Source organism: Vombatus ursinus, unplaced genomic scaffold (genome assembly GCF_900497805.2).
Source record: "Vombatus ursinus unplaced genomic scaffold, bare-nosed wombat genome assembly UNPS02009573.1, whole genome shotgun sequence".
NCBI classification, from domain to species: domain Eukaryota; kingdom Metazoa; phylum Chordata; class Mammalia; order Diprotodontia; family Vombatidae; genus Vombatus; species Vombatus ursinus.
In genome coordinates, this window is record NW_020949351.1 from 18,197,956 (window position 1) to 18,224,348 (window position 26,393).

The 26,393-nt window shown below is 37.8% G+C and overlaps 1 pseudogene; it reads right to left on the reverse strand.

Annotated features, from left to right (window-relative positions):
* Window positions 1-51: 51 nt before the first annotated feature.
* LOC114036005 lies at window positions 52-26,393 on the reverse strand (annotated as a pseudogene).

Here is a 26,393-nt window from a genome sequence, read left to right on the forward strand (position 1 = left end):
GATTAAAACACTATATAAGGTGTTCCAAAAGTATATGTATAAAAATGGTGATCAAAAGAATTTTTTGACTGCTGCTTCTTGCTGAGTCCTATACATGATATAATAAATGAAAATCATCTATACTGCTACAAATATTAAAAAGTGTGTTATAGATATTGTAGATAAACAAGATGGAAATGGTAGTAGCTCTAGGCATTTTGCTCTTTCAATTTGATGGCACATTTTGCTTTATTAAGTGTTCAATATCCTTCTTTACTACATTAAAGTGCTCTTTGATATCACTGAAATGCTGGATCACTGTGCCAGTGCTCCAGGCTCCACTGACCACCCATAGAATTCCTCATTTTATTCACTTGCCTTAGGAACTCTTGCTGAGTTTCACCACAGTATCAAGTTCTTGTTTAGGGGCCCATCCAAGAGGCACTGGGTCTCCAAGTCTTCCTTTAGAGAGCTCTTCAATCAAGGCAGAGGTACCGTCTTTGCTCATCAGGAATCCTATCTCATTGTCAATTGAATTGATTGATTTCAAGTTGGATGCAATTTTCCCCTTCAAAAATTTGTCTTAACTCACAATCGCTTAAAACTCTCAAAGATTTCTTCAGCTGGCTGTCCTTGAATATCAAGGTGGTTCTTCTGGAAGGCCTCCTTTTTCTAAAATTTTTTATCCAGTTCTTGTTGAAAATGCTCAACTTTTCTTTGTCCTTTTCAGGAGTTTCTTTATTAGGTGCAGGTGTTTCTTTTCCAGGCTCAGTCAGTTGGAAAGTCAGAAAAGAAATGATCATCTGCAAGACTACCTGTTGCTGCAAATAGTCCAAAATGCCCTTGTGCAAGGATTACCATGTTTTCTACTTTAGCACAAAATGCATAAACATCTTTATCTGGTGTAAAGCCATTATTGATCATCACTGTCTGGGTTTTCTGGTAATATGCAATCTTTGCTGGGACAGGATATGGCTTATTATGAAAGTCCCTCTGGCAACTTAACAATACTTGATTAGCACCATTGCTCAGAAGATCATACTGTATTTGTCGATTGTTGCCTGTGACAACCACAACTGGATTGTTTTTCTTTCCATGGAAAATCCTAACACCATTCTAATTGTCAGCTGATCCAAACACAGGACCTTCCAAGCTTTGACTCTGTATACCAAATTGGTAGGCCATCAACTCCAATTTGTCCTCTTCCAGTGACTCAAAATGTCACCTCAACCTCCCAGTTTTTCAATGCAGCTTTTGTCTTTGTCCAGACTGATCCTTTTTGGTTTTTCAAAGATGGAGCTATTCAAATCTTGCTAACCTTGTATTGCATTCTTCACGTGGGCCCAGAAGGGCACAGTCCCATCACTATGCACCAGATGTGGCCTCTTGAAGCTGTACTTGTACTCAAACCAGCAAAGGGGCTATGGGGCCTGAGCAGCTAGAGTGCCAGAAAAACAGCTCAAAGCCATACCATAATTTCATAGAGACTGAAAGGTAGTAAGAACACATAATACCACTGTATCTATCATTTGTTCATTTTTTAAGCATTTGATTTGGTATAGTAAAATTCATTCTTAAGGGCTTTCTTATGCATGTGTTCTTCCTTATGGCTTCTCTTATGCATGTGTTAACATACTTGATTCTTTGATAGAAGCAACAACAGAGATAATTTTGTTCTATAATCACTAATTACTGATATCAAAAGAGGCAAAAAAAAATAGAAAGTTGTATGCACTGAACGTGTTTGCCCCTGTACTGAAGGATACCTAGCACAGAGTTCAAATGGCAAAAGTTCTTTGTAGAGACAGATGTTCTCCAAATGCTCCTGTTTGCAGATGATATGATGCAAATATGCAAATCTCTGAATACCACAGATCCTGCTAAATGATATTCACATGCAAAAGAAGTCAGTCTAACAATCCATAGAACAAGAGGGAGAAAAGCAGATGAAGAATGTCTGTTATCCAGACTGACACACAGTTGGATATACAGCCCATTAACCAATCCATCAACTAATATATCTTTTTGCAGATAGAAATAGACATATCTGCAAATAGACATTGGACTGATCCCAGAACTGAAAAGGAGAGAAAGAACAGGTTGGTTTTTATTTAGAAAATTGTGTTGTACTTTGTATGATTCTAAACTGCTCCCTGAAACAAAAAATCCATCTTTTTAAACACCAGCATCTGTGTAGTGTTGCTATATGTCTTTGAATCATAGAAAAACCACAATCCCTGAAGAATCAAAATTGTAGATAACCTAAAGTTCAATTGAGAAATATATGGTGGGCATAAGAAGACTGCAACATACAGTCAAGGAGTATTTGTGAGTCAAAAATTATATAAGAGCTATCATCCAGGAGACGTATGATCAGAGAAGAAGGTTAGAAGTCACTTATCAAGGACAAGAGATGACAGATGAATAGACAAAGGGTGTACTAGTGCTCACATAATGTTAGAAGACCTAGAGAAAGGTTTCCAGCATGTGGGGTGATTTCCCCATCAAAGAAGAAGATATATTGGAGGACATAGATAAGAGTTGCATCAACAAGTTGTTGGAATGCAATCTATACCACTAAAGGGAATACAACCACTAGTAAGACCATGAATCCACTCAAGCATCGACGTGTAGAATTTCACTTCTTCCGCTTTACGTTTCTTTTCTTAGATACACATCACTCTAGACTGTAAAGACCTTTCAGAATCCTGACTGTCAGTTGATGTGTAAGCTATCCTTTTCAGTTTCATGTCATCAACAAGTTTGACAAGCATATCTGCTAGATTGTCACCCAAAGTAATTGATATAAATGTTGAATAGCGCAAGACTAAGAACAGGATTCCCCAGTGCATCCCACTAGAGACCTCCCTCCAAATTGACGATGATCCATCACATGCATAGATACAATATATTTTTCAGGTATCAAAACTGAGCTAAGGAATATATCATCATGCTCATTAATAATGTGTCAAATCATTCTGTTTATTAAAACTATGTAACCAAAAATGTGCCGTATTTGCCACATAGGCACTCTCAGGTCCCAGGACTCCTATACTCTGGGATTTGCAGTATCAAGTAAATTTTTCACCATTAAGGAGCTGCCTAGACACTATTTCACATCACCCTAGTTGAGGTGACCAAAGGAATGAATGTAGGGATGAGCATTTTTAAGATAAGCCTAAGGAATCAGCCCAAAAAAATCAATCAGTTCCTAGCACTAAGCAATGCCCAATAGTAATCAAGAACTATTGCACAGTTAAACCTTAAGGCCTGACCAGTCATAGCAGAGAATGGAAGACAGTGAGTAACAGTGGAAAGAATACTAGATTGGGATTCAGAAAATCTAGGTTTGATTCCTAGTTCTGCTACTTTGTATCTTTGTGATATTGCAGAAGTCATTAAACTACCTTACATTTTCATTTTAATCATCTACAAAATGAAGGGGCTGGATTAGATAACGTTTGAGTCAAAGCTACCTCCTGAGCCTAAATCTGATCATTCTATTATTTTATCTCAGTTGTACAAACATAGAGAAAATTAAATCCCAGGATACAAAGTTGGGCAAGGCACAATAACATTTCAAAACTGTGAAACGAAGCAGTTTGTCACAAACAGATCACAAAGATGTCCACTGCCTATATGCTGGCTGGGTTCTCTATACTATTATACCTATTAATAACTAACTATTCATTGGATCTAATCATTGGCTCTAAAATCACCTAATTGAACTATCATCTAGTCAATTCCTCTCTATCTCATCCATAAATAAAGTGTAAACGGGAACTGGCCAATAAGAATATATGTGCATATGTAATGGTCCTCTGATGCAGTCCTTCATATGGACTTTGGAACATGTATAGGCATTCTGTAATTGTTTCATTTCGTCTAATCACATGGCAAAAAGACGGATTTTTAATTGGCAGCTGAACTTAAACTGGGTTTGCATTTAAAAAAAAAACCACTAACTAGTCAAAGAAAGTCTCTATCTTTCTGTATGGCTTCGTTTGAATGCAGAGGCAAGGACTGCTATAAACCTCCTGGTGAGGATAGATCACTAATGCCAAACCTACTCTCCCCAACCAGAGTCATTTTGAAGCTATGAGAACATAGCCTTGCTATTACTTTGATTCTGTTGTGTCTACTCTTTTCAGTATTCAGTTAACGAGCGTTAGAAATGGAACAGATTAGATTGTGAACTTGTCAGCATGTTGAAAGGTTGAGAATGAGCCATCAGATGTCTGGAAGACAGAGTTCACCCAGAATTTTTGGAAAGCCAAGCCCAGTCTGACAGCACATTGCCAAGGGGCAAAGTGGACCCAGATTAGCAGCAAATTGACCCCCACATTGAAGAAGTCAGGTCTTCCAGGAGAAAGTGTAACTGTCCATTTGGCTGTGTCACATTCAGAAATGAATTTGTTGGCATAAATGTTTTGTGGCAGTTGCTTTAAGGTTAAGTCCATGCTCCCCAGGAACACAGATGGTATAAAGGAAAGCATTCCCCTGGGTGTTGGGAGGGAAATGTTTGTATTTCTGTTCTTGCTATATCTTCTTAGTAAGTATCGCTATGTAACAGTTAGCTGAGGTTAATTGATTAAATGAAACATCAGCATTACTCACTGGTGTTTGATATTAGGGAGAACATAACAGTCTCCCCATTACAACAGCATAAAAGGTTTTGCTAAATGCTTTGCTGAAATCTAAATGAACTAGGTGGGATCCAGGAAGTGAAATCTCTCTTTGTTTGTCCGGAGTTTGTTATAGCTTCTAAACTCCTCTGTTCTCTATATTCTATAAGTAACAAAAGTGGATGAATGAGAGGTCCGTCAGTTATTATCACTTCAGAACCTCCTGTGACAACAAAAGCTATCTTAACTTCAGCCATCTGATTATATCTGATTAATTTTTTTTAAAGGCATTCAGGGTTAAGTAACTTGCCCAGGGTCACACAGCTAGTAAGTGTCTGAGGTGGATTTGAACTCAGGTCCTCCTGACTCCAGGGCTAGCGCTCTATCCACAGTGCCACCTTGCTGCCCCTATATATGATAAATCTTGATCAAAGCATTTCCCCCACTTATTGGTAAGGGGACATAGACTAGGAAGACAAGGAAGGTACACAATACCTAGAAACTTAAATTACTTCTCATAGGACCATAGGCTCACAGGATTTTAAGCTGAACAACCTTGGAGAGTATCTAGACCAACCTCTGCATTTCATAAAACTGAGATTTAAAGTGATGAAGTGTACTCCCCAATATAACACTAATGAAAAATGGCAGAACCAAGATTCAAATCCAGGTCGTCTTGACTCATGATGCTCTTACCATGACACCAGTTGCCTAAGTTAATATTATCTGTACTGCTTGTTTGGCACTTAATCATACATTACCTTTTGATATTTCTCATAGTGTTATACATTGTAGTTTAATTCCTGTATTTCATTTAACTTTTCATGTACATATTTGATCTGTTTCCTCGACTAAATTATTAGTTTCCTAAGAGCAAGGGCTTGTAATATATATGTAATGTATTATATATGTATTACATATGAGATACTCAAATATATTCTGAATGAATGATACTTGTATTATGTACTCCATATTAATATTCTGAATAAATATTTATGAGTGAATGAATGAATGATGAATTTTAGCTCTGGCATATTGCACTAAAAGCTGGACAAAAGACTAGTAAAAGAAGCAATTCTTGTTCCTGTTTCTCAAATAAAATGATTCATTAAGTAGTCTTTCAACCTTTTTCTCCTCATGTTTCCTAGTCTCTGGTTCTACTGTACACATCAAGAAAGCAGAAAGGGACTGATAAAAACCATAATTCCAGAAAAAGTTTGCACATTTCAACCACAGAGCTAAGGCAGACTTTACATGACCATCTTGAAAAGAGCTAAACTGCTTTACCAATCTTACTCTGCCCTCCAATGTAACTTCCAGCAGCCCACCTATTCATTTTCTTCCCACTTGTTTTTTTTACTTCCCAGGTCCTTCTCATGCCCTCTTCCCCTCCAAGAATTGTCACCAGCCCATCCTCCACTTTTACAACTTCAATATTGTTCTTTTTACCTTTTTCACTTATTAGATTTTGTGCTTTGTTTGTTGTCTTTCTCCAACCTCTTTGCTGTTCTTTTATTATATTTTAAATACTCACTCTGCTTAGAGATATCATTTTCATACACTACAACAAGGCTCAGCCTGAAAACCATTATCCACTTTTCATCTGTAGATGCCACTTCACTTGGGCGTGGTATGTATGTGTGTATACATACACACATATACATATGTATGTGTATGTGTATACATACATATACACACAAACATATGTATTTCTTTATGAGTGGGCCCATTAAGCACACACATCAAGAGCTTTACCTACTTCTTTTCTGGTAGGATGGTAGAATGGTAGAATCTTAGAAACTGATTTGTAATGTCTTCATTTATTGAAACAGCTTGGTTGGTACTTTACTACCCTTGAGTGGTGGGAACCGTTTATTTTTTTCTCCTCCTTTGGTATATGCCAATGTTGAAGAGTGCATGGTTCCACCTTCCCTGAATATTTGAGGAAGCAGCACTAAGTAATTTTCATAACTCCCACCCAATTTCCATGGACTGACAAGTAAGGAACATTGTGGCATCTTATTCAACTTCTAGACCTGTAAGAAGTGGTAACACAAGCAGCAAATATTGTAACCCAGGTATCAGAGAAAAGAAAACAGACTACAAATTCACTCTGATCCAACCAAATGTCAATGACAGTCTCATTTGAAGATTGAATGGGATAGGTTTGTTTTCTTGATTGATTAAGATTTTGTAAAAGGTCACATGTAGATAGGAACTATAACATAATTAAAGCTTGCCACTTCAGCTATAGCACTCTAAAATACCAATTCCCAAAACCATATTGAAATAGGGCTTTTGACAGAAGTTATATTCTTTTGAAGCTCTTCACCCACCTTTTCTCATTCTCTATTTATTTGTTCTTTGTCAGTTTTCCTGCTTATTTATTTATGTAGTTATTCATTCATTTATTAATTATTTTTCATTTTACTTTTGGAGAAACGTTTGGCTATCTATGTGGAGAGAATTGAGGAGCTGGGGACCTTCATGACCACCTACTCCATCATACTGTCAGAACTTCCTCTATTTGTGGTTTTGAGCTGTTTTTTTGGCAAGGGATTCTATGACAATATTCTAGGTAAGATCTTCTAGTGCAGTTCTCAGATTTTGAGGAGGGACAATGAAACATATAAGAAAGCCCCCAACATACAGCCAAGACTTTATCACTGGGTAAATACTTCTGACCTAAGAGTTATATTTACATGACTTTAAAATCAAAATCATGACTTTTCTAATCAAAAGTATTTTTAAATCTAAGCATACTAAATATCTTTTCCACATTCCTTCTTTGGCATTAAATTGATCAAACATTTGTTGATTGCCTATTTGCAAGGCATTTGCTAGCCATTAGGGTACAAAGATAAAAAAAATTTTAAATGCTATAGGTAGATTATCATATTCTGTAGAAGGATATTTTTTCAATGGAAGAGTTGACATCTGAACTTGAAAAAAAGATTAGGATTCTGAAAGAAGAGGCAATGGGAGTGATTGCAGACATGGAGCGTGGCCTAAATGAATGCATGTAGTCAAAAGGCAGAAGCTTGAGTTTGGAGAATAGTTATTACTCCAACAACACTGGAATGTATAGCAAGTGAAGGAGATTAAAGTAAAATAATATTGGAAAGATAGGAAAGAAGCTAAATTTTGGCAGATGTTAAACAACAATATAAAGGATCTTAATTTTGTTCTTTGCAATCCCAATTCCTTTTAAATTAGCTGGATATAGTAGCTATGTTCCACCCCTTTATGGCACACCACTAAACTATCTCTTCTGTGCTTTTCACTAAGCTAAGCAGGTTTCCTACGATAATCATCTCAGTGACCTGAAATCCCCAATACCTTTCCTCTGTCTTTTAAAAAATATTACTGTTTACTGTTTCTAGATTTAGTAGTATTCATTTCAGGTTTTTCCCACATTATCATCACCATCATCATCATCCTATAATCATCAATCTCATTATCATTAACATTTACACAGCACTTTAAGGTTAGCTATGCATTTCACATATCAGCATAGTTTTCTACCAAATATTTGCTCAAACAATCATAATTCTCAAAATCATATAGAACAGGGCAGCCTCAGTGGCACAGTGGATAAAGCACCAGCCCTGAAGTCAAGAGAACCTGAGTTCAAATCCAGCCTTAGGCACTTATTAGCTGTGTTGACCCTGGGCAAATCACTTAACCCCAATTGTCTCCCCCTCAAAAAAAAAAATCTTACAGAACCAAATGTAAGCCTATAACATTCCAGAATACTTCACCTCTTTGATAGTTTGATCATGCTTCTTGCTGTTTATTCTAGAACCTCTGTATTAGGACTTGGTGCTAATCTACTTTTTCACCCTTCCTTTGGTGCCTTTTGGGGCCCCTGAAATATCCCTTCAAAATTTCTCTTACCTACAGCTTCTTTTCTGATACTCCCTCAGATTGTCCACTTCAATTATGTCACGCTATGAGGTAGTCTTCATACACATCCTTTCTTCTTCTCTTCTGACATTGTATGTAATCTCATTTTAATGAAAAGTGCTCTTCATTCTCCACACCTGAATTACTTTTTCCTGATGAAATATCACATTCAAAAGTTCTGTCAGAATACATATGTATAATCTTTGTTTCCTGTAGACATTGTAAGCCTTCTATATTTCTGAATAAGATGCACCTGGCTTGTGACTAATCTCTGTAGCCTCCTAGTAATCTCTTAAAGCCCAATTAATATAATAATAAGTTTTCTAAGATGTTTCTCTATAGGGTTGTGCTAGAGATCCAATTGTTACATTTTCAGTGTGAGCATTTACACCTCAGAAATCCCTAAATGTTACAAATCATGGATTGATTTACAATTTGCTGATTGTCTAGACTTAAGAAAATGTTAATAATGTGAATTAAACTTTAAAGTGTGGCACATGTATATTTATTTTAGAAGGCCAGTTGTTAAACTTTTACCAACATACCGGTGTTTCCTTCTATCCCTTGTCAAAGAAAAAATATTGATACTAACACTGTACTCTATAATTTAGACTTATCTGCCAGAAACAATACATAGACACACATGCATACATTACATATGTTATATATACACATATAAAATATAGATACAGTATATATATTACATATATATGCACATATGTGCCACTCAATTTAAATCTAGCCTCAGACACTTACAAGCTGTATAACCCTGGGCAAGTCATTTAACCTCTGTTTGCCTTAATCCACTGGAGAAGGAAATGGCAAACCACTTCAGTATCTTTGCCAAGAATACCCCATGGACAATATTGGCTGGCTATGATCCTTAGGTTCACAAAAAACTGGACATGACTGAATGACTGAACAACAATGTCTAGCTTGGAGAGATCTATCCAAACTGGCATAGTCCTCATTACTTTCTGACATAACTCCTTGCCTGAAGACAATTTGAGTTAACATTTATAGCAATATTCAACAATAAAAAGATCATATGTCAAAATACAGTTTTGAGTTAACATCCAGAATAGTTACCACTCAGTTCCTTCCTGGACTATTTCCCATTAAGAGTTCCTTCCTGTGATCAATATTTTAACCTGATATTTCGAAAGAGAAGACACCATCCCCAGGTAGGGTATGACAATTACTTTGGGGAGTAGGAAAGCAATGATTCCATCTAGACAAGAGTTAAGTTTGCTTATCACTCAACTGCATTTCAAAGGAAAGCCTTAGCCTTTGTTCTTTCAACTTTCCTAAAGGGAAAACTCTGAAAAGAGTTTTAGGCTAAAGCAATAATATTTCTAGAGAAAATTTTTAAAGGTTTTTAAATTAGCTTCTACACTGCCAAACTAATAAGTAATCTCTCTTTATACTTCTCTTATGCCCTTGTATTCTAAGATGTATTCTATTTATTTAGCTGCATTTCTTGTCTTTCCCCATCAAGCACCCTCTCTTTAAAGGCTTGGACCATGGACTTATTTCTCTATTCTGCACTGTGGTTATAGTATATATTTATGTCTGGATTGTGTCAGCCATATCTTCCCTACTACCATTATTATATTGGAAATTCCATAAGGGGAGGCACCACATTTTTATTATTTATGTATTTTTCTCAACATTTAGCAAGAAGTGCCTTGACCTAGGACCTTGCTGGTCTGTTACCACATTGACACTTCTCTGCAGGGCAGAGAGTAGGAAACAAATAACAGGTTTTTAAGTAGGCCATCAAATTCCCTGTGTCTGATTGTATAATTGTGTATGGACACTTCAGATTAAATCTCTGACTACAATGACTTTTCTGCTTATCTCCACTGCTTAGATTTAACTGTTATGAGAACCAAAGGTTGGTAGCAGCCTAGACAGGCCTTGTGGGCTTCTCTTGTTTGGCGACCAATTTGCACCTTGCTTCCCCCTTCTAATAATTAAGTCAACACCAGTATTTAGATGCTGGCCTAATTGGCACCTGTTGAGATATTCCATAGGTTAGCTATAATAGGCACCTAATCAGTGACAAAATAAATGATTGCATGAATTAAACCCGAGGAGCAGATTTCAATTGAATTAATAATGAGTTTCTCTCTTATTTATATGGTCCTGTACTAGGCAACTGTTCATATCTACTTTGAAATGGATTCTTCAAGGAAGTTTTCCCTTAAAGGAATTCTCCTACTGACTGCTGTCCCTCAGAATCTTCATAGGTTCCATTGTCTTCTCTCTTCCTTCTGTGCCATTTCTGTTTTATAATCTTTATGAAGGAGAATCTAGAAAAGGTGGCAATATGTGCCTTCTTTCCTTTTTGCTTTTCTTGTTCCTTCTTCTTTCAAATATCCCTTCCACCTTGCAGGTCCATTTATGTTTCTCCATTTTTCTCTTTGCATCCCTCATTCCTTTCTTAAATGCTCCCATTTGCCTGACTAGCTCATAAATCACAATGTCCCTGGTCAAAACCAGAGGGGAAAAGTCTAGGATTATCTCTGTATTGGAGCCATTGCTAGTATTCCTGATATTCTTGAAGCTCTCCTTTCATCTCTACTAGCATCTTTATAGTTTCTACCCACCACACATTTGCACTATCTTCTACTTACTCCCAGACTTTCCATCTGAGCTACTGCAAGGTTCCTCCTGCTGCCTTATTACTCATTCCTTTTCATCATCATAATCACTAATGAAAGACAGGTCAAGGGCTTGCCTTCAGACTCAAGAAATGCCTGTCTATGCCAAGGTGCAGTTTTTAAGGCACACTAGGGCACAGCAATTATTTCATACTTTGCCCTTCTCACCCAAGATAAATTTTCTCCTCTGGTTGCCTTCAGTAACTTGCAACTCAGTTTACTTTTACAAATTTTAAATTGAGCTCTCAGGGGTTCTTCTAAGATGTTGCCAAACTTGCCTGTGGAAACCAGTTCTTTTTAAACCTGCTTTAAATTCAAAGTTTTCTCCACATTGTTGTTTATTGCCTCAAACTACATCTTTCAGCTAAGGAATTTTTGTTACATGAATAAAAATTTCAAACGCTTTAATGGGAACATTAAATTTGGCTTCACTTGGTTCCCCTGACTGCCACAAGGTCTGTAGTTTAAAGTATTGACAGAAACACAACTCTTTTTTGCCTTTTGATAAGGTGTTTGTTTATAGCAATGTGAGATAAGGAAGGATGGTTTTTATTCTTGGCCTATGTGGCCAAAGCTGATTTATACTTAACTGTTTTGTTATAGGCTAAGGGATTATGAGATTCAGAAACTGTTCTAGTTTCACTAATAATTACAAATATTCACACCAACATGTAGCTCTAAGAAGCAGTGGTGTGTGCCTTCATAAAACATTAGCCTCATCTCTACTTTTTCTGTCCATGGGCTTCAGTATGCAAATGTTCTGACTCCGTGAGGAAGAAAAAGGGAGCATTAACACATGTCTTTAACCTAATTGGAAAGCTCAACAACAAAAACTGCCAAACATGTATTAAATATCTACTATCTGGTGATGTTGTATGGCTTCAAGTCATGAAAGATCATTCTGAGGAAGGAAGGAAGGAAGGAAGGAAGGAAGGAAGGAAGGAAGGAAGGAAAAGAGGGATGGAGAATTTAAGGTGGGGAGGTGAGGAGCAATCATCTAGAAGCCAGCCTTTTTGTTCTGGCCTTTTAATTATTTGCATGGGAAGAACCAGAAGATCTGAAGAACCATGGGAAGAATCAGAATTTGAAGATTAAGAAAAGCCCCAGCGACTCAGACTCACACAGCTCTTTGTGGTGATTAAACTGCAGCCCCTAAAATGGTTTAAAGGAGAATTCAGCTTGATAATCAGGAATTGTCTGGAGTTAAAAAGGACTTTCTAACCCTAAGTCAGATCAGCATTTGAGACAGACATTTATGCTGCTAGCAAGATGAAGTGAGTTTTAAAGATAGATTAAACGCATGCAGGACTAAATTAAGTAATTGGCTTGTATTCTTAAAGAATTTAACTCCTGAGGCTCATACTCTGGGAGCTAGCAGACTTTTCTATTTATGGAGAGAGTGCAGATGAGGCTTGGTTGTCTGAGAACCTGCCTTTCTCATTAAAATAGCTGCCAATTAGCCTCTGTGCTATAAACTTGGAAAAATTAAAAGAGGGGAGAGGAGAGATGTGACAGACTCAACTTGCCCTTTATTAGGAAAAAGTATCATACGAGCTGAAAAATCAAGATCATTACAGCATCAAGGTCATCCCAGCAGGGAGAGAGTGACAAGGCTTAAAGAAATTGGACGCTCACGGAGTCATGAGTTGATACTGTCAACAAGGCAATCACAACTTCAAGAAACTTATGTGAAAACTAGGTTTATTAGAAAAGAAATTAACATTCCCTAAGAGTTTCCTAAAAGATTATATATACATATAGGTATGCATGCACATATGTATATATGTACATATGTGTATATATACACACATACAATGCACCTATATGCTTACACACACATGCATGTGTGTACATGGACATACACTTACACATTGCACCTATATTCATTGCAAATCACATGCACATTCATATTTGCATTGTGCATATATGTGTGTTGTATGGACACTCATTATATGTATATACACATGTGTGTGCTTGTAGATCCATGTATATTGCTATATGTGTGTATCATGTATATGTGTAAATGCATGTTTGTGTATCTATATACTTGCATTATATATTTATATGTATTATTGTATATGTGTATGCATGTGTGTATATATTTGCATATATAGATGTATATGTTTATGTGCATATTATGTGAGTATATATGTGTATGTATGTGGGTATGTGTATACACACACTTTGAAGAATAAATTAATCTGAACTTCTAAGAGCTTTCTATTACTAATTCTTTTGCCTGCTCATCACAACCTTTTATACATGCCTTATGGTTCACAGCTCCTTTCACCAACCCTCAATTTCTCCACATGTACAAATATAGGCCGAGTAAATCTTAGCTGCCAAGGGCTCTTGGGGAAGGCATTATCCATTTCCTCTTCTCAGAGAACAGTGACGAGGAAACTCAAAAGGTCTTTGAAAATGAGCACCCCTAATTAATCCTCACTGTCTGCGTCAGACATGTTCTGGGTGACCACACTGGAAAGGATAAGGAGCTTTTGGTGCAGTGGTGCTTGGGGCCATAACCCTTGAACCACGTAGGGCTCTTTGCAACAGCTTTCAAATCTGGACAACTTCGACTGTTTAGAATAGTACACTGCACTAGGTCCTGCATGCTATAAAAATATTTGTTGTTCAGTCACTTTCTGTCATGGCTGACTCTTCATGACAGAAGAGTTTTGTGGTTTCCCTAAAGATACTGAAATCATTTGTCACTTCCTTCTCCAGCTATCATTTTACAAATGAGAAATCTGAGATAAACAGGGTTAAGTGACTTGCACAAGCTAGTAAATTTCTGGGGCCAGATTGAACTCAAAAAGATGAGTCTTCCTTACTCCAGGCCCAGCACTCTATCCATTCTGCCACCTACCTGTCCCCATGGTATAAATTATCATGTGACTATTTTGGTTGAATTATTGCAAATGTAGCTGGTTATTGTACTTGATTATTAGGATCACTGCTTGAGAGGCACACGTGATGGTGAGATGTGTATATTTTGCGTTCTAGCTCTTTCTGTATGTATCATATCTCCTACTAGGATGTAAAATACATTAATAACAGATCATTTAAACTCCTATAAACTTTGCATTTTACCCTGAGCTTAGCATAATGTTTTGCACAAATCAATACTTTTTGAGGGTCTGTGATTTCATCACATCTTTGTATACAGATCTTGGCCTATTTGTACACTATGGGCTTTTTCTGTACAGATTTTGTCCCTCAGGCACAGGTTGTTGCCTGAGGCTCAAAGAATTTAAATGACTTACCCATTGTGACACAGTAAGTGTCAGAAGCACTACTTGAACCTGGGTCTTCCCTACTCCATATACTGTATTTTGTCCAATATGCCAAACTGCCTCATCCAATATGTACTTAATTGTTTGTTGGATTAGACTGAATTGCATTGGAGTCGAAGAAGACTGCTTTCCAAATCTAAAATCACAAATCCCAAATCCAAACTATTGCCCAATTAGTCAATGAAACCCTGCCCAGATTGAAAAAGACTGACTGTGATCTCTCCTCAGGACTTTTGTTTAAGATCACTCTCTCTCTCTCTCTCTCCCTTTTCAATTCACCCATGCATTCTCCTCAGTGTCCTACCTCTTTCTCTGTGATCATGAAACTGCTAGCTACAAAGTTAGTTTCTATTAGACTAAAAGTCCTTTGTATAATGAATAAGAATATCACCGATCCAAATATGCCACAATTCAAATTCTGCCTGTGGCTCCTAGAACCATGGTTCCAAGAAAACAAAATTTGACAATGTTTTTGAAACAGTTTTGCCCATGGTGGTGAATTAATTAGAGGATTAACTTGGGGAACTGTCACTCAGTCACTGACTCTGGGACTGTAGCAATGGTAGCACCCAACACTAGTGATATCTCATGAGTGTAGTTCACTTGGAAAGGTATTTCTGGACTCAGTCTAGTTTGAAAGAGGACCCCAGCCTACCGTCTGCTCCTTAGTGCAGAGACTGTGTTTTTGTTGCTTTTATCCTCACATTTAGCATAATACCCATCACACAGTAAGCGCTTTAAAAATTCCAGAAAATTGTTGGGGGCAGCTAGGTGGAACAGTGGATAGAGCACTGGTTAGGAGGACCTGAGTTCAAATCCAGCTTCAGACACTTGACACTAGCTGTATGACCCTGAGCAAGTCACTTAACTCCAATTGCCTCACCAAAAAAAAAAATTCATACTGACTGATATTTTCCTAATGACATCATCCTGGAAGATAGTAGGGAATGTGTTCTGGGAAGGTACTACAAGACTAGCTACTAGGAACACAAATCAGAATTCAAAGTACAAGAAGCCAGAGATGAGGAGGAACTAAGGGATATGAGGGGGTAATTTGTTGCTGTTCAGTCATTTCAGTCCAACTCTGGGTGCTTCTTTGGCCCTGACAACCCATTCTCCTTGGAGTGCCCCATAGCTCCCAAACCATGGCACTGTTGGGCCCTGCAGAAATCATGATTAGGGTATGCCATGTGTAAGATGGGACATCACTTGGACTATTACCCAGATAGACAATGACACAGAAAGGGCACTGGATTCACAATCATGGGACTCAACTCTCAGGTCTTCTACTTGCCAACTGTGTACCATTAAAGGGATCTCTCTTGGCTTCAATTGCTTTTTCTCCACTAAGGGTTAGACTAGATAATTGGTAATGTCCATTTCAACTACATGTTCTAAACTTCCAGTTAGATCTAATAATCGTTCATGGAAAAAATGGGGAAAGGAAATATTTTCAAGTCAGTAGCATTTTTCACATTTGATCCAACCTGTGATTTCATGGGTAAAGGGAACCCCCTGTGAAGAAATTCACCCTACCAATGCAGATGGGCTCCTTTTCTACAACTTACACTGTTAGAAAGTTGCCTAGGGCATTGAGAGGCTAAGCCACTTGTCCAGGGTCAGAGGCAGGATTTGAACCAAGATCTTCCTTACTGAGAGGCCATCTTCCGGTCATGAACAGTTTTCCACCCCACAAACCCTTGAGCTTCAGTGATTTGAATGATAGTAGTATCATAGATTTAGAGTTGGAGATGATCATTGAATACATCTAGTCCAAATGTCTATTTTATAAGTGGGGAAACTGAGACCCAGGGATGTTAAAGACCTTGGTCAAAATCAGATAACGTAGTAAGTAATATTAGAAATCAGTTTTGTAAAGTGCTTCATGAGCTGCAAACCATTATACAAACATCAGCGACTAAAAGCTAGTAAGTGAACTTGTCCACTAAATTTTATCGTGAAAATACACTATAGCTTTTATAGGTATCAGAATTTAAGATTGTTCAGCAGGGACATTTTATTTGTTCCAGACATGCTGCTGATTGCAGATATCTTTGCAAATTGTGTTAATCTTATTTTCTTTTAAAATTACTAACTCCAAGGATGGGTTCTTCCCCTCCAGCCTGACTCAGAGTCGTCATGCAAATGAATATAAACAAGTGAAACTTTAGGTCACTTTGTTCTCAGGAGCAGCAGGGCCAAAAAGAAATCCCCCTTCAACATGGGAATAATGCAATCCTCTCTATAGCCTATCTATTTAAAGGCAAAATCATACAGAGAGGATCATAGACTTGAAGCTAGGAGGAGGTCATCTGGTCCAACCTCCACTTTTTTCAGCTAAAGAACTGATGCACTGAGAGGTCATATGACCTGCCCAAAGCCAACAGGTTAATTAAGTGGCATAGCTGGTGTTTGAGGATTTCAACAAATAATGATGAGTCCCATATGTGGCTTAGTTCCTGGCGAGACAGAGACAAAACTAACAATTCCCATGCTCAAAGAACTTATGTTCTATTGGGGGATATGACATATAGACAGATAAATGTGTAGGAAGTAAATCTACGATAATTTAGGGAAAGGGAAGGAAACACTCACATTGCTGGAGGAGTGAGGATCAAGACACATATGTAGGAGGTGGCACCCCAGGGAGCCTTGAATGGGTTATTCCAGCAGATGGAAGTGAACATTCCAGGCACAGGTGGAAGATGGCATGTCATACACTTGGAACAGGCAGTCAGCTAGTTTGGCTACAGTACAGAGAACATGGAGAATAAAGTGAATTATAGCTAGCAAGGTAGGTTAGAGACAGATTGTAAAAGGTTTTAAATGCCAAACGCAGAACTTTTTTTTTTTACTCTAAACACAATTGTTGTTCATCCTTTGTTTTCAAAGAGGATCCGTGACATCATGGGATGATGTGTTGACTCATGATGAATTGGATTTAAGTGAGGCAGAGTAACAAAAGTCATCGGCCTCACTCTCTCCTCTAGAGTCACGAGAGTCAGAACGACTAGCAATAACCCAGGATGCAATACGTGACTTTGGCATCTTCGATGTCTGACCAAGTTCTAAGTGCCCCAAAGCATCTGTTTCAGTCACCTTCATGGTTTTGCAACAAATGATTCTCCTCCACCCCGTTCTGCTGGGGGAAATCTTCACCTGCTTGGAGTAGACATCCTCCTAACTCACCGACAGGTTTGAGACCTGTTGGTTAGGTTACTCTCAACCTGGTTTAGCCCATCTGACTAACTGGTTTTACTGGGGTGTGGCTGTTGTACATGCTACAACTGCTTGGGGCTACAAGTGAGACGGGAGAGGTATGGACACCAAAGGTGGATGAGCAGCCCTGAGAAAGGCTCTGTAAGCCCCCATACCAGAGCTGCTAGTCATCCCTGAACACCTCAGCTAGCTGGCACAATGGATAGAGTGCTGAGTGTGGAGTCGGGAAGACCTGAATTCAAATCCAGCTTCAGACACTTACTAGCTGTCTGACCCTGGACAAGACACTTAATTTCTAACATCAATAGGGAGCCATTGAATCTTCTTGAGCCAGGAAGTGAAGGAATCATTCCAATGCTTTAGTTATTTCAAGCCAGGGGGAGTATGGATTAGAGAAGGGGAGAGACCTGAGGCGAGAAAACCAACTAAAAAGCTATTATAATAGCCTAGTTAAGAGGCAGAGTGGAAAGATGGTTTGAATTAGGGTGGTTACTATGAAAGAAAAGAAAGGGCTGAATGTAAGAGGTGTTCTAGAGGCAAAATAAATGAGATGTTAGCTCATTCATTGGCTATGTAAGGTGAGGGAAAGTGAATATCTGAGGATGACTCTAAGGCTATAAACCTGGGAGACTGGTAGGATGGTGGTGCCCTAGAAATAAATAGGGGAGTTAAGAGGAGAGGATAGGCTTAGGGGGAGAAGGTAATAAATTCTGTTTTGGACTTGAGTTTGAGATAACAATGGGACTGTAACACAGAAAGCCCTGCAGCAATAAATCATAGTAGGAGAACAGGAATTTTGTATAAGCACATAATTAGAATTTTCCCCCAAATTCAAATCTACCTATCCTGCCCCAAAGTCTCTACTGACCTCCAATCTCACATCTCCAATTACCTTTCAGACATATCAAGTTGGATGTACAGTAGGCATCTTAAACTTAACATATCCAAAAATGAACTCATTATCTTCCTCCTAAACCACTTTCCCACCTCCCCATTATGTGGAGGGCAACACCATCTTCCCAGTCCCTCAGGCTTGCAATCTTGGAGTCATCCTGGATTCCTTACTCTCTTTCTCTCTCACACACACACCCCACCCCATATCCAATCTGTTGCCAAGGCCTGTCAATATCATCTTTGAAAAATCTCTCCAATATGCATGCTTCCTTTTCTTAGACACTGCCAGTCCTCTAGTACAGGCCTTCATCACCTCATGACTGGACTCTTTTAATAGCCTGCTGGTGGATCTGCCTGTTTCAAGTTTCCCTTCTCCTCCATTCAACCACTAAAGTGATTTTCCTAATGTGTAGTTCTAATCATGTCACTCACGTACTCAAGAAACTTCTATGGTTCCCTATTGCCTCCAGGATCAAATACCAAATGCTCTGAATGACATTCAAAGCCCTTCATTACTTAGTTTCCTCCTGCCTTTCTTGTGTTCCTACACCTTTCTCCCCAACATGTACAACCCTAATACAATTTGATGTCAAAAATCAACACCATAGCAAAAAAAAAAAGTCTACTTCCTCTCTAAACGGGATAGTCGATAAACTCCTTCAAGTCAGGGACTTTGTCTTCTGTTCCTCTGTAACTGCCTAAAATCTAGGATGGCTCTTTGTTTATGCTAGGGTTGTTGACTGACAGGACCAATGACTAATTTTACTATTTTGAAATGAGTATAAGGAATGAGGGAAATAATAGTTTGAGGATAGGCAAGGGGAAGCGATTTCTGAAGCTACCTATGCATTATTCCAATCACTTAAGAGAATATAGCAATGATACAGGGCAAAAGTGTGGATTTAGAGTCAGAAGACTAGGGTTCAAAACCCATCAATACTACTTATAAGCTCAGTGACCTGGATCAAGTCACCTAACCTCTCTGGTACTCAGTTTCTTCATTTGCAAAATGAGAGGGTTAGACTTAATAATGCCTGAGGTCCCTACCAACTCTAGCTCTATTATCTTAGTGTTTTAACTAATGTCACTGAGGGTCTATTCCCATGATATACTTACACTCTTCTTCTTCTTTCTTCTTCTTTTTCCCCTCCCTTCTTCCCATAATATTCCTCTTCTTTATCCTCTCCCTCCTCCTCGTAGAACAAACCTAATTTCATTCAGTTATTCTTTCATTCATTTTTAACACATGTTTGTTGAGTGACCATATAAAGAAACATCCCTGAGAAGCTGAGAACAATGTGGCAGCTAAGTGGTGCTGAAAATTCTTCACAGAAGTGTCATCAGTCATTTCTTTTAATAAGAAAGAAATCCTATGGGGAAAGAACTGTAGGAGTTCAGTTGTAGTTTCTCCACTGCTCTGGGGGCATTTCTTCATGACCTACTAGAGTATGTGTAAGAACTATATCTATGTGGTAGCCCTTAAGCACCTCAAAGTTATTTTTTTTAAAACTATAGAAGTCAAAGACAGAAAGAAAGGTCCCACGTACACCAAAATATTCATAGCATCACTTTGTGTAGTAGCAAAGAATTGGAAAAAAGTCTATGCCCATTACATGGGGAAGAGCCAGTGTTAAGTGCATGTGATGGAATCTTCAGGTCCCTTAAGAAACACTAAATATGAAGAATTCAGAGAAGTATGAGAAAATGTATATGAAAGTGAAATAAGCAAAACCCGGAAGTTGACATATACGAAAACTACAGTCAGGTAAGAGGATGTGACAAATAAGAAACTGAATACTCTGTAATTATAATGACCAAGCTTGTCCCCAAAAAGAAGGTGAGAAAATATATCTCTGTCCTTTCTTTGAAGATATGGGGAACTACATATGTAACATTGTAGAGACTGTCAAACTCATCTGCGGCATTGGCTAGTTTTGCTGAACTTTTTTTTTTCCCTTACTTTTTATTTTTTGTTACAAGACATGACTTAGCAGGTAGACAAAAAAAATTTCTAAGGAATTATTTATTGTACTGAATGAAATTAAGTAAAGTAAAATGAATGAAAAAAAAGAGATGAACACAAATACATTCACCCTAACCACCAAAGAAATTCAACCAGCTGCTATCATTTCTATGAAACTTTTAATAGTCTTCTGCATTTCAGAAGACCTGTGCTAAACAAGCTAGGACCAATATTGATGGATGGGGGTGTGAGAAACAGAGGTGTTTATTTAACGTAGTCTGTAGAAAAGAAATGGGTTTTTTTTTTTGGTTATTATTGGATTTTCTTTTCTTTTTTTTTTCTGCATGTAAGCTAAATTTAAGTAGTAAGACTAGTGAACCAGTTGATCCCTGAGGAGGGAGCAAAGGCATTAGCTAGAGAATTAAGTATGAAGAGAGCAACAAAGTGGTTAGAGTCAAGAGTAGATGCCTGAGGTTCCTTTATACTTTGGGAGTATGTACTCTAGTAAATCTCCCATCTAGGAGGAAATCTCATGCTGATAGAGCTTGATTCCATGGAATAGAGAGCCTAGCTTCATTACCTTGAGCTACAGGGCCAATGTCAGTCTGGGGCAATGAAGGCAGCAGTAGAAGACTAACCACTAATGTCTTGTTTAGTTATTCAATCATGTCCAACTCTTTGTGTCTCCATTTGAAGTTTTCTTTGCAAAGATACTGGAGTAGTTTGCCATTTCCTTCTCCAGCTCATTTTACAGATGAGGAAACTGAGGCATACAAGGTTAAATGACTTGCCCAGGGTCACATAGCTAGTAAGTATCTGAGACCAGATTTGAACTCAAGGAGAGGATTCTTCCTAACTTCAGGCTGGTACTTTATCCACTGCACCACTTAGCTGCCCCTACATCTAAAGTCTCGCCTAAGGTAATTTTGCTTAAGATAAACAAAGAATGTAGATAACAGGTGACAGTTCAGATAAAGAGTTTCTAGGATCAAGTGGGATTAGAAAGGTTAGGATTTTTAATTCTTTGGAAACTAGGAAGATTAAATTAGGTTTCCCTGATCCATGATCAGTGAGTCTGAACTTAGGGATGTCCATACTTCGAATCCCATGAGGTTAAACTGAACTAGGAGGACTTTAGGAAAGAGGGGTCTACCACTGGCCCTAAGTTGCAATACTTAGACCTGAAGGTTTGGGAAGTAGCTTCCAGAGATTGTTTCAAAATAGTTAGCTTTGCCCAGCTGAAGCCACAGATGTTGAGAACTAGACTATTCTATTAACAAAGATTCAAAAGAGAGAGAGAGAGAGAAAGAGAAGGAAAGAAGGAAGAAGGAAGGAAGGAAGGAAGGAAGGAAGGAAGGAAGGAAGGAAGGAAGGAGCATTTCTCAAGAAAGAGAAGAAACCAAAAGAAAGGTCTAAATTTCTATGATTGACATGCAAAACTAGGATTAACTCCTAAAACCTAATTTACCTTTTGGGTTTGTAGTTGAAGTAGAAAGTAATAATAAGCCCTTGAACAAGTCAAGACTTCTGCTGTCAGGGAGTAGAAGAAAAGACAAATAGAAAATGACTCTGACCAATAAAGCTTTTCCAGGCTCTCCAAGACCTCCTGACATCTATCCTATTCTTCATATGCAATCTTTTCCAATTCTGTTTCCCCATTAAAAGATAGGACTTAATGATCTCTATGGTTCCTTCCAGCTCTAAATCAATTATTTTATAATCCTGTGTTCCGTTCTTTAAGGCACTTCTCTGTTCTAAAATAATCTGATAGTTCATTGCTAAGGCATTAATAGCTGATGTTAGGATTTACTGTGTTACTCTCACCAAACAGCATTTGAAAACAATAAATTTAACTTGAGAAACTCTAATGACCTCAATTTCAAGCAGGCCATTCATAGATCAGTAATTTAGGAGAATTCTTTGGTTTACCACCTCTCCATAATACCTCCTCCCTTTCCAATATCATAATATATAGATAACTGACTTCTATTCTTTGCTCATTTCAGGAAAATAGCATCTCATCCTAGACGCTATTTAGAACTTTATTCTCTTGTCACCCTCACACTTTTATTCATTCTCATTCTCTAACTAACAAGCAAGACTGATCTTTTAAGGCTTTTAAGTCTACTCGAGGTACCTTAGGGGTCACAAAGTGTTCAGACAAGAGCAACTCTTTATGATCCCTATGCTTCAAAATGGCAGTTAAAATATTCTTTAGTACAACAGGATCATAAAGTGGTAGAGCTACAAGGGACCTTAGAATTACCTAGTTTGATCTCCTAATTTTACAGATGAAGAAACTAGGGACAGAGAGTATAAGTGACTTTCTTAAGAATTACACCTAGAAACCAAGGCCCATGATAACAAACTAATTTTCAATCTACTACACAATATCTCTTTCTCAAATCACCTGTGTTTTAAGTCAGTAACACTCATCTATTTGCACTACTATATAAATCTTTTATTTTCTTCATAAAGACACATCAATTCAATTAAATATTCCTTTGAATAAAAGCTGCATCATATACCTTTGGGGCTGGAAATAATCTGTTGTCATGGCAGGTTAATACCCTTGATCTGCCCAAAACAGACTTTACAAACCAAGTGCAGTTGCTATGACTGAAATATTCCTTTAATACAAGAATAAAAATGAAGGATAAGTCTATTCATTTCCCTAATAGTCTGCTTCTAGGTGCTATGGAAATAGAAATGAGATCAAAATGCTGGCAACAGTGTTATATGACCGTGAAAAGGACAAGAGGGACAAAAAGTCTAATGCGGTACTTTACTTCTTACTAGAAATGTCTACAGCTCCCCCAATTGGGCCTTTAGAATCAGAGATGAGAATAATTAATTTTAGAAAAATTTCCAGTGGGCAATGTGGCAGCTGAAAAGAGGAAAGAAAGCAGTAGCCAGGAGAAAAGACAATAAAGAAGGAAGAAAGAGAAACAAAAGAGAAACAGAGGGTTAGGAAATGAACTAGATGGTAAGGAAGGATTCACTCATTAAACAACAATTTGTTAAGAAAACTACTATGGACCAAGCAAGGTTCTTGGTTCTTTGGCATATGCAAAGATACATAAGACATTGCCTCTATTTAGCACACTCACTCCTGTGTATTTCAAGTCAACTTCTTCCCCTCCCACTCCACCCCTGCCCCGCAGTATTTCACATTCTCTGTCTATTATTTCCCATGCACCTTTTGGAACCTGTTCTATTATAAACTCCTCTCCAATATCACTCTTTTCCTCATTCACTCCTACTTCCCTGCATTAAGAGAGTATGGTGTGCAAAAACATACAATGCTATATAAATATAGTCTTCTAAACTAGATTCTAATTGAAGCGTAATGGAAAAACAAAGTGTTATGAAATGAGGAAGGACACCACAAAAAGAGCTCAGGGTCAAATATGAGGAATGCAAAAAAAAAAAATCAGAAGATTTATATGAACTAATGTAGATCAAAATAAGTGAATTGAGAGAACAACAATGACTACAATAATATAAATGGAAAGTGAACTCTGATAGAAAAAACACTGAAGGGACTAGAACACAGATATTGAAAAATAATTCCTCAAAGCAGAGAAATGGGGGATGATTAAAAATAGAATATTGTTTATATTGTCAGGCAATATATGGACTGTGTGGGAAGATGACTTTGATATAAAAGCAAAAGTCATCAATAAAATGTATTAAAGAAAAACTTTTAAAAGACCCCAGGAAAGGATACAAGGACATGAGAACTTAAGACAGAGAGAAATCACTAAAGGACCAAGATGGTGGTGAGAGGAAAACAAAATTTCCAAGACAGAAGGTTCAAGGAAGGAACCTGAAGACCCCAAAATCACTTCCTCTCCCCCACAGGTTTCTGGTCATTTGACCTAAGGCATTAACAAAGCAAGAAAAATTTATCTAGGGTCTGCAGAGATGTTATCATACCAACATTCTAATTGGAACTGTCAGGCCGATTAATTCTCCAAGTTTCTCTATTTATTATCTCTCCACTCAGTTCTTTATCTATGGCTTGTTTGTGCCTCCATCTGAACACCCAACCTCTTGTCCCCAATTTCTGTTATCCATATAAAATTATAACTAGGGCAAAGTGATCAGAGCTTTGAACCAGGAAGCTGCAGTTTAGATGATACTAATAGCAATAAACACTCCTTCAGAAGTATAAAAAATAACTGAGCTTTGCACAGTTAGCAAAAATAAGAAACTACTAGGTGGAGTAAACTCCATCCCCTAGGCAAGCTCCTACATACACACACACACACACACACGTACATACATACATACATACACACATACACTGTTAATAAAATAGTTTCACTATCTTCTGGATTCCCTTCTCCAAAAGTGACACTTCTCTGTCACTACTTCTCCAATTAAATTTGTCTTAAAAGTTGATTTGAAAGCACCTTTCATGCTCTTTGCCCCAGGCTGGAGATGTTTTTGAAGTTTGCCCTGAGCATGAAAAATGCTAGATAGAGCTCTGCATCTTAACTATCACCTCAGCAGAGGTCTTTTTCTTGCTACAGTTATGTCTCTATATGAGCTCATTGCTATGTATTTCAAGTCAACCTCTTCCTCTCCCCACCCCTTAGTATTTCTCATTTTGTATCTCTCTATTATTTCCTATGTACCTTTTGGAACCCTGTTCTATTATAAACTCCTCTCCAATATCAATCTCTTTCTCATTTACTCCTACCTCCTTGCATTAAAAAACATCTGGCTCTGGTGATCCCTTGAGAATACCAGATCCCTTGGCACCTTTTTCTATGCTAACCATTTCCCCAATTCAAAGGTCTCTTTGCTCCCCACTATCATTTCCAGACCTTTGTTCTGCCATTTTCATCCAACAGATTCTCTTAGTTTGACATTCATTCTGTCTGATTATACAAACCTCTCCCAACCCTCATTACTGCCAATCTTAATAAATGAATGTCACCTGGTTTATGTCCTTTCTCACTAGGACAACCTCTGCCATCATCCCTAGTGTCTTGAACTGTCACATGACACCCAGATAGATATGACATATAATTCTGATTAGGCAATATCTGCCTGAGAATGAGGAGACAGGATTCTAATTTGAAAGTGAGTGAGAATAAAGTGAAAAGCCAGGTCAGGCTTGAACTAGGCTATCTGCAGAGTATGGAGATCCAAAGCTTAGACAGTCTGGAAGACCCATTGTCAGATAAAAAACCAGAGACATTAGGAGTCTTTTTACTCCTAATCCAGGGCTTTCCCTCCTAGGTCATGTTGCCACCCAAATAAAAGGCACTGTAGTACAATAGAAAGAGAGCTGGACCCAAAGTCAAGACAACTGTTCAAATTCATCCTCAAAGACTCTATAACTGTATGGCCCTGGGCAAATCATTTAGACTTTACAATCACAGCTTCCTCATTTGTAAAATGATGATAATAACATTGGCATTATCTACCTCACAGGGCTTCTTGTAACTCTTAAAGCTCTATCATTATTAGCTAGTATAAGAAGTAAAACAATTTCAAAGGGAGGAAATAAGGTGTATTTTTGAATAAATTATGTTTAAACATTATAAATTTTAAAATTCTAATGGCAAATACAAATGCTCTCAAGGTCTGAATGAAACTGGCACAAAGATACAAAAGACAGTAACAAAAAAATGGTGGTGGGGAGGGGAACATTAGAAACATCTTTGTAGCCAGAGATTTTACATAGTTAACTATATTCTGCCTGTGATGAGAAGTAACAAATGATCTTAAATCCTTTTAAATATGCTAAGTACTTGCCTATGAATAACAGCTCCAAATGTTCCACCAATGCTCCAAGAAGACATTGCATAATGATGGCACGTACCGCCAT